The following is a 10,615-nucleotide window of genomic DNA, read 5'->3' as shown; positions in this document are numbered from 1 at the left end:
TGCATTAATTGTGTCTTTTGTGTGGTAGGGATACGGTGTAACTCTCAGCTTGATTGCTGAGGTTGTGCTAAATCTGCTGGAGAAACTTATTTCCTAAAGGGAAATTGGTTTGGTTGCTGTCATGTGTGCTTGGCAAGGCCTGTGGTCGATGCTAATCAAGAATGATGTATTCTCTCATTGTGATGATGATGGGTTGTGTGTGTCATGTGACCTACAACTGGGTTGTACTGACCACAGAAGCACATGTGTATGTTGGACCGGGGTTCTTAGAGCCCTCTCTATTCTGTGTTTTTCCTTAGTAAAAATCAGATAGCAGGTTAGCTCGTGCGCTGTGTGGAGCTGTGAAACGCTTCATAGAGCTGACTATGACTGTGTCATATTCTCTTTTTGTCGTTACGTCGTATCATGGGTGTGGGGTCGTAAAGGGGTGAACTGGTAACCTTTCCTCTCCCCATTGTTCTGTCGGTCAGGGGTACACCCCCTGTCCTTCAAGGTTCCCGTCACGTGGCGGTTCGGCACGTTACGGGGGGGGGGGGGGGGGGGGGAGGGAGTTCCTGGTCCCACGGCCTGGTATATTGGGCGTGTGCACCGCAGGAATTCCCCCGCCATAGAGTACGTCACCGTGCGCGTCTCTGTTGGTAGGACTTCCGTGTGCTGTTCAGGTCCATGTGATGGATCTGTTTTCAGGGGGGGTGGTCAGGGCTCCTCCTCACCAAGCGCCTACTCAGGCCTTCTGTGAGTTCGGACTCCTTCTTCCATGTGATCCATGTGAGGAAGCCTCCATCAGAGTACAGAGCCTTCCTCCTCAGATTGTCAAAGTGAGTGGACCCTCTAGAAGGGTCCTTTTCTATTGTATGTATATTCGATTCAATTCGTTTATTGAGTGTGTATGGGTTCGGTGCCTCTTCCCCGGAGGCCCTAAAACCAGTTTTTTACATGGCTCAAGGTGCAATATATTCTTTTCAATCTGTACAGCTCGCGTGGGAAGTCTCTCTGGGGATCCCCGTCTCTTTCCTATGGGAGGTTGGTGGGATGTAAAAATGTGAAAAATTTTTACCCCGGCTGTGTAGACTGGGATACATACTGTTGATGCTTCCTTCTTTCTATTCCAGAAGTGTTGGAGTTAGGGAGTGTCACACCCCTCTTGTCGTTCCCCTGGGCGCCTTGGGGATTCAATGGCAGGTCTAAATAGCCTGTTCATTGATGGGGGTGTGTCCCGACGCACGTATAGTGCTAGCTCGCTGTAAACAGGCGATTGACTGGCACGCCTTAGTTGCTTGTGGTTGAAACAGCGTTTTTATAAAGCAACTGAGATGGGGGTTTTTCCTCTTCCGGCGACCACATCCCATGACCTGGGTGGGTTGTCGACGGATCCTCGTTCATGTCTGGGGGATGATGACGGGATGGATCTGAACATATGTAGTGGGGTCTCACGCCCTTGGGGTGGGCCACCAGGCGCGGTTCGTCCCGACGTCTGGGTGGCGCCTTCTTTTCATGTTAAGATCAACACGCATATCTGCCCTTCTCCTGGGGCATGTCGGCGTGGTTAGGGCACGGGACTGGTTCTGGTCACGCTGGTCCAGATCAGTTGAACCCGTTGTCCGCCGGGGATGCAGATCTGCTGTTCTGGTACCCTGAGGGACTTGGGCTTTTTTCAGGGGGAAAAATGCCAGGTCGGTCTGGGTGTCACAGGGTTAAGCGCTATGGAGACCCTGGTTGGGTATGTTTTTACTCAGCACTGTCGTCATGGCTTACAGCCATGCCATTCTGTACGCGCTCGATCTCGTCGGATCTCGGCCGCTACACAGGTTGGTCCTGGTTAGTACTTGGTTGGGAGACCGCCGGGGAATACCAGGTACGGTGTGCTTAGGGGCTGGTTCTCCATTGTTTTTCGCTCCTCTCTCACGCATGGCGAAGAGGGGCCTGTGGGGGTGGTTTTTTGACCTCCTCTGGTGACCCTGTGCTTCCCGTACCGCCAGGCCCGGTCCGAAGTGATGTTTGCGACCCGTAGGCCTGGGTTAACCCTTTTTGGAAACTGAAACACTTGTACTGCGGTATAGCCGGTGTATACCCGCAGGTGTGTTTTGGAGTTTTTTCTTGAGGGGTTATAGGAACAACCACCGCATTGGGTAACACCGAGGTGGTTGATTCCCTGGTGTGTTGGAGCAGTGTCAACTCCCGGGTTCACCGGTTGAGGGTGCCCCTGCACGTTCATGACGTCTGCCAATCGTGTCAGCCTTCTCTGCCTCGACCCCTCTGGGTGGGGGTTGTTAAATGGAGGCTTGGTCATGCAACACCGCCAGCTTACGCTCCTTCCGCCGGGGCGGCTGTGTTCAGCTGTCCCCTCTGGCGCCTGTCTCGTCCGCAGTCTCCAGGCTAGGGTTAACAGCCTGTTGCCTGGTTTTTTCCCCGGTGCGCTGCCTGCTTCCGTTGGTTAACCTTTTTTGTGTGCTTACGGCCATGCTGACTGCCTATTCTGCAGGGTCAGTGTGCCAGGCGGTGTACTATTGGGGGGACGGGGCCCGCTCGGCTTACTGGCCTGGTTGGTTCCGCCTGGGAATACCAGGTGCAGTAACTGAGGGGCCTTTGTCCGAATACGCTGGCGATGTGGGGGGCGGGGCACTACGTGCCCACCTGGTGGGGTCTTGATGCTGGCATCATGGACTTCTCCGGGCCCCCATTCCAGGGAGTCCAGTCCTTTTGGTGGGTCTGGGTCTTCCTTCGTGCTCCGCTGCTACGGCCTTGCCACGGGGTTGGGTTTGCCCTTGACCCCGTGATTCTGGGGGCAGTAACGAGGTTGTTCCTCCGTTCGTTCCCGGGTGGCATGCGGGTTGTGCGTGTGTGTAGTCGTGGGTCAAGCCACGGTCTGCTCACCCTGTGCGTTGAGTTGCTTGAGTGCCTCTTCGCACGGTCGGGTCCGTCGCCCTCCCGTGACGTCCCTAATAGGGGGGCTACCCTCCATTAGGGGGGGTCGGGGGGGCTCGGCCCTCCCTGTTCTGATGGTTTTGGGGGGCTGTCAGCGGGGTGTATTTGTCAGCCAAGTGGCTCCGCTTGGCCTCCCTTGTGCAGAAGGCGAAGCCAAGCTAAGCCACTAACGATACAGAACGTTAGGTTATGACTATAACCAAGTTCTGTTAGTTAGGGGCGATGCTTGGCTTCGGACGGCCGCTGCAGCCCTTGACCTCACCTTGTGGTGAAAGCTTGGGAAGGAGGAGAGCAGGTGACCACACACCTGCTTATGAAGGTAAGCTGATGAGGGGTGTGGTCAGACTAATACTGGTATTAGAGGTACATTTGTGGTTTATTCAGTACGCGTGCACGTACGCGAGATAGTGCAGAAGGCGAAGCCAAGCATCGCCCCTAACTAACAGAACTTGGTTATAGTCATAACCTAACGTTATGCTGCTCTGATTAAAGGTTATGTTAAAGTGGTATGTGGTCCAGTTACGCTGCTTAACAAAAAAAAGCAGTTACAAAAATGTCATTACCTGCAATGTATTGTTGTGTATTTGACAAATAAAGAACCTGAAACTTGAAACACCCACATTTCCCCCCCTGGGCTCAGGAGTCACACATGTTTACACATCAGGTCCCGCCCCCACATCTCTAAACCAACCAGAGAAACCAGGTCATCTCAGGTCCCGCCCCCACATCACTAAACCAACCAGAGAAACCAGGTCACCTCAGGTCCCGCCCACACACCTCTAAACCAACCAGAGAAACCAGGTCACCTCAGGTCCCGCCCACACATCTCTAAACTAACCAGAGAAACCAGGTCACCTCAGGTCCCGCCCACACACCTCTAAACCAACCAGAGAAACCAGGTCACCTCAGGTCCCGCCCCCACATCACTAAACCAACCAGAGAAACCAGGTCAAGCCGGTCTTGGCTTTACTTAGACAAATGTTAACAAATAAAAGTGTGTTTCTGGGAGTTTTACTGTTTTTTCCCTTCCTTTTGATCTTTTCTTGTGCAGAAGGAGAGGTTTGTGAAATTGCTGGATCAGCTGCACAACTCGCTGAGGATCGACCTCTCCATGTACAGGGTACCGCCGGCCTTTTATTCCCTTTAGTTTACAGCATAAGAAACGCTGAACTTTTTCCCCAATTGTAAACTATTTAGAATTCGCTTTTGGTTTACACTCTTATGGTGTTTTCGGCCTTTTCTGGAGGCATTTGTATTTCAATAATACAGTATGTTCTTTGTTTTTGGGACTGTGATTGTTTATATGGCACTTTTTAACGTCTCGTTATTAAACTCGTTAAACTATTATACCTAGTCCAGACTTCAGTGGATTTGATCTGAGTGCAGGGTTTCTCTCGTGTCATAACGTCAGCCCTCTGGATGTTTCCTTTTGATCAATCAATCAATCAATCAATCAATCAATCAATCAATCAATCAATCAATCAATCCTGCTTTCAGAACAACTTCCCAGCCAGCAGTCCTGAGAGGCTGCAGGACCTCAAGTCCACCGTCGACCTCCTGACCAGCATCACGTTCTTCAGGATGAAGGTATTTTATTTTATTTTATTTGACATTTAAAAAAAAAAAAAAAATCCAGAAAAGGATGAAACACAAAAAAAGTCAAGACTTGTTATTTCCATTGTGGTCCTTGGTCTCAGACAGATAAACAATACAAAACATGACCACAATTAAAACAATAGTGACAAACTACGTACATAGACGTGTCAATTTTAAGTGCAGTACAAACGTAGCCACAGACAACAATGTATCAGACATACATTTTAAAATCTAGTTTTTAACATTGTCGAGGAGCCATGATTTTTTTTTTTTTTTTTTTTTGTCGGCTACTAATACATTAATTAGCTGTGAAGGTGGCAAATTCCAATTTGTGGCTCCCCAGAATTTAAAAGAACATTTGCCCATATTTGTTTTGAACCTTGAATACACAAGGTATGGATGGGAAATTAAGAAAAAGATCCATCTGTCATTTCTCTCTCTCTCTCTGTCTTTGCTCCTATGCAGACATGATGTTCGAGGTAGAGGGTGCCCTTAGGCACGGACAAAGAAACTGTTTCCCATTACCCTATCCAAACTGGACTCATTTGTGTGTGTGTGTAACTTTATTTTTGAACAATATATAAATAACATGTGACAGAAGCACAGAAGTGTTCAGACATGCATCATACAGACATCGTAAAGACACCCGACATCACATACTGTAGTGTAGACGTAACATAGACACATAAAAACATGTAAAAAATGGTGTGACATCATCATGTTAACCTATACAGTTGCACAGGTAAGATGTGACATCACTTTAACCTATAATAGGGAGGTGTGTAGTGGTGTCATCGCTGTTTCCGGCCAGTCCACCTCGCAAAAATTGCAACGTATATTTCCCCCATTGCCCATTTCTAAATCGTCTCGTTTAAAACAAATAAAGCATGAACATTTGCACGGTGTACCTTTCTGTGCGTATTCATCCACACAATCTATAGCTCAACATGAAAATATTCGCAATTAATCGTAAAAAGAAAAAAAATTGCTGAATTTTATTTCAACCGAAAATGATTAAACAATAATGTTAGTGATAGAAGGGAACTTTCCAATGTGCATGAGGCAGAATTGTTACAATAGCCGATAATCCATTTTCCCAATGATAAATCCCTATACGGGTGGACCTCGCGGGCGGTCCAAAGTGACGTCAGACTACACCTCTCTATATCGTTGCACAGGTAAGATGTGACATTATTTTGTGTGTGTCCCCAGGTCCAGGAGCTGCAGTCTCCTCCCAGGGCCAGCCAGGTGGTGAAGGACTGTGTGAAGGCCTGTCTCAACTCCACCTACGAGTACATCTTCAACAACTGCCATGATCTTTACAACCGGGAGTACCAGACCGACCCTGTGAGTCTGAGTCTGCTTCTATACTGAGGCCATGTTTAGACGGAGAGAGTCTGAACAGAAACCGCAAAAGTCGTCTTGCGGTCTCACTTTTAATGTTGCGTTTAGACTAGTGTTTTGGGATGGAATTCTGAGTGCAGACGACGCTGTAACGACTCGAGACGACGGAGCCCCACTGTCACACGATTGGCGCATATGTCACATGACGTGCTGTGAAGACCCGCCCTACTCTGCCTCTGATTCGCAGACTGTGGGTGGGGGAATGTGATTGGACCAAAGCAGAGTCACTCACAGACAGTGGGTCCAGTCACTAATAGTTGTGATAGCCGCGGGACAGATTCTTGTGTATTTAAAAGTACTGCCAATGTAGCCTTCAGGTGATCGCCATGGATAGAATCAGACATGCTTTGTTTACGCTACTGGCGCATGCCTGTGATGTAAGCAGTACGCGCGACGAAAGCCTTGACAACCCTTTCGTCATCGTTTTATGCGGTTTGACAGTTTAGATGATAGCGCAAAGGTTTATCGTTTTTAGGAATTCCACCCAGGAAGGTGGTCTCACTTTTTTGCGGTTTCTCCCCGTAAAAACGCCGTTTCCGTATAAACGAAAGGCACATCCGAAAAAATTTTTTTGCGGATTCACCTGCTAGCATTTCCGTCTAAACAATCTCGGCCGTTAAAGAACCCAGGATGCCTATCGTAGAGAGTATAGAGGGGGTTCCCGGGGGTTCCCGGCCAAATTCCCAATCAGGTCTCTGACATCAAGGCCACCTAATCATCCCTTCCCCTTAATTGGCTGATATCAATCCCTGTCTCCTGAGCCGTTCAGCCATTGTGTAGTGTGATGTGTGCCGGGTGCCAGTGTATGGTAGTCATTATGTAGTGTGATGTGTGCCGGGTGCCAGTGTATGGTAGCCATTGTGTAGTGTGATGTGTGCCTGGTGCCAGTGTATGGTAGCCATTGTGTAGTGTGATGTGTGCCGGGTGCCAGTGTATGGTCGTCATTGTGTAGTGTGATGTGTGCCTGGTACCAGTGTATGGTAGCCATTGTGTAGTGTGATGTGTGCCGGGTGCCAGTGTATGGTAGCCATTGTGTAGTGTGATGTGTGCCTGGTGCCAGTGTATGGTAGCCATTGTGTAGTGTGATGCGTGCCTGGTGCCAGTGTATGGTAGCCATTGTGTAGTGTGATGTGTGCCTGGTGCCAGTGTATGGTAGTCATTGTGTAGTGTGATGTGTGCCTGGTGCCAGTGTATAATAGTCATTGTGTAGTGTGATGTGTGCCTGGTGCCAGTGTATGGTAGTCATTGTGTAGTGTGATGTGTGCCTGGTGCCAGTGTATGGTAGTCATTGTGTAGTGTGATGTGTGCCTGGTGCCAGTGTATGGTAGTCAGTGTGTAGTGTGATGTGTGCCGGGTGCCAGTGTATGGTAGTCATTGTGTAGTGTGATGTGTGCCTGGTGCCAGTGTATGGTAGTCATTGTGTAGTGTGATGTGTGCCTGGTGCCAGTGTATGGTAGCCATTGTGTAGTGTGATGTGTGCCGGGTGCCAGTGTATGGTAGCCATTGTGTAGTGTGATGTGTGCCTGGTGCCAGTGTATGGTAGTCAGTGTGTAGTGTGATATGTGCCTGGTGCCAGTGTATGGTAGTCATTGTGTAGTGTGATGTGTGCCGGGTGCCAGTGTATGGTAGCCATTGTGTAGTGTGATGTGTGCCGGGTGCCAGTGTATGGTAGTCATTGTGTAGTGTGATGTGTGCCTGGTGCCAGTGTATGGTAGTCATTGTGTAGTGTGATGTGTGCCTGGTGCCAGTGTATGGTAGTCATTGTGTAGTGTGACATGTGCTGGGTGCCAGTGTATGGTCGTCATTGTGTAGTGTGATGTGTGCCTGGTGCCAGTGTATGGTAGCCATTGTGTAGTGTGATGTGTGCCGGGTGCCATTTTTTTTTTTTTTACATAAGAATGAATAATATAGCTAGATAAACAGCTACAATCTGCACGAGGCTCTCTCACCCAGAGTCGGGTTTTTAGAAAAACAGCAACAGGACTGGAATGAGGCGCCACGGCGCTACAGTTATTCATATTTAGGTCGACCGACAAGACTCTTTGTAATAATGACAGAGTCCTATTAATTAAGTTAATGTCCGTTGGTCGGAAATGTTGTCAGTCACCACCTTGGACCTTCCCATATATAACAATGGCTAAAAGGTTCGACCTTGATCTGCGCCATCGATCTTTGGCTGATCTGAATAAAGGTTTGACCTTGGTCTGCGCCATCGATCTTTGACTGATCTGAATAAAAGTTTGACCTTGGTCTGCGCTATCGATCTTTGGCTGATCTGAATAAAAATCAACAGGACCGGTCCTTGGCTGACTGTCAACCTGTCCACCAAGTTTGATTCAGATGAGAACTGCACAAGTTATCGCAATTAAAGATAGACGGACAGACAGACAGATAGACAGACACGCAGACCCATACAAACACTTCATGCAGATGCACAACGCTGGTATAATTGCACTGAAAAGACTTGAGCCCGACCTAACCATAACCATAACCCCAAACAACCCGGCCAGTACCAATGAGACAGAATCAACATTACACATGCATTCATATTGCCAGTACGTCCAGCGTAACTATGACGACTCCCAATGACTCTATGTAATATCATCAACCCATCCATCTACACTCCATTGCACACAGATCCACATGCACACACTCACGTAACACTCACTTTAGACACTTTGACACTACATTATATTGATCTATTATTAAAAGATTTGCACTACATTCATTCCTCATTTGCATTTGCACCTTGCCTTAAAAGGTTTTGTACCTCATTAAGTCCGCGATTGTACCTCATTGTCTTTCACTGTACTTAGGTTGTACTTTAGTTTGTATATTGTATTGTATATTGTATATTGTATAGTGTTATTCCTCCTTTACTTTTTTTTTTACTCGTTACTCATTACTCACATTCTCAGGGGCTCATATACAGAACCAAGCATTTCACTGGGAAGTACATGTACGTTTTATATGTGACAAATAAAAACAAACTTGAAACTTGAAATATGTCTCCCCAGTCGAAGGTGGTACCTCCGGACGAGCAGGGCCCCACCGTCAAGAACCTGGACTTCTGGTCCAAACTCATCACCCTCATCGTCTCCATCATAGAGGAGGACAAGAACTCCTACACACCCTGTCTCAACCAGTGAGTGCTGCTGCGGCGTCGTTTGTCTGAGGGAAGCGACAGTTGTGATTGGAGGATCAAGAAAAGAGGGCGGGACTTGAGATAGGTCAAAACGTACACGATGATTAGATTGGATTAGATTCAAAATGTATCGTCATTATACAAGCACAAGTACGGTACAACGAAAAGAAGGTTTGGCATCCAACCAGAGTGCCTCTCGTATTGTTATGTAAGTAGTTATGTAAACTTGGATTGTTATGTAAATTAGTGTATTTATAACGTCGTCGTGGGCGTAGTCGTTCAGTATGCATGTGGATGTTAAGCTGTAGACCCGTGTGTGTGCGTGGAGGCTTTTCTTGCTACTGTTCTTGGCCAACACTTCATGGTTTTGGTCTTGCTGAAGTCTCGTCTTTGTCTCTGACAAGGATCTTGAATTTCAAATGCCTTTTTTATAATTTAGTGTAGTTTTATAGTGTTTTTTTTTAGTGTCGTTTAATATCTTTCTACCATTTTTATTAAAAATTTGGGGGGGGGGGGGGGATTCCACCGCAAAACAAAATGTGGCTCATTTGCAGGGAGAGGAGGAACAGATATGGGCAGGCAGGGTAAATAGAAGAAAGACGTAAATATAGGCAATAAAATTAAATCTGAATATAAATATACGAGAAAAATAAACGGTATACACAAGGTGCACAACAAGTTCACAATGACTATGACATAGACTGTGTGGCATGATAGATATTGAACAGGTGAAAATGCACCTCTCACTTTCTACAGTGTCTTCTCTTCTAGAGCACTGGTCAACACCGTTGAGCCTCTATCTTTACATTTAGAAGGAACGACTGCGATGGTGGAGTTTCCCCTTTTAAAAATGGTTACATGATGATGATCAATAAATCAAACACGAGTTCCTCTTTTCACACGGTTGCTGTTCTCTTTTTTTGGCTGCTTTTGAGAATATTCGCTTAATTTTCTGAACGGAAAATAAATGAATCCATATCACCGGTATGGCGGTATTTAGACGATCGTTGCCGTATTATATGGGGGGGGGGGAGGGGGGGTTGGTGTAGGACACACACGCAGACACACACAAAAAGGTGGATCGTTAACCACTGGAATCGCTGAGCGATGAGAGAGGGTGGGGGGAAACACAAAAATAAAATAAATAAAGATAGAAACACAAAACACCAGTATAAAATAACTGGGTAAAAATCCCAAAATAACCACCACTGCCTAGCCGTTAAAAACAACAAGAAAAACAACAGCACTAGAGACAGAGAAAACCCTAGAAGCATGAGCTTGGGACACTCGTCTACTGAGGGAAAAACATGAAATGGACAACAAGCATCCGAACACAGTCAACCAAACCTACTTAGAGGCGCTGCACACCTGACACCAATCAGGTGGCAATCAAGCCCACACACCTGGCATGCCGCATGGCAATTACCTGCAGAGGCCAGTGGTTGACAGCTGTCCCTCACAGAAAGACGAAATAGACAGCTGTCCCTCACCGAAAGACGAAATATATATTATTTAATATATTCATATATATAAATATATTACATA

The sequence above is a fragment of the Notolepis coatsorum genome (assembly GCF_963971535.1).
Source record: "Notolepis coatsorum genome assembly, chromosome: 4".
Classification (NCBI taxonomy): Eukaryota; Metazoa; Chordata; class Actinopteri; order Aulopiformes; family Paralepididae; genus Notolepis; species Notolepis coatsorum.
This window is presented reverse-complemented; position numbering follows the sequence as displayed.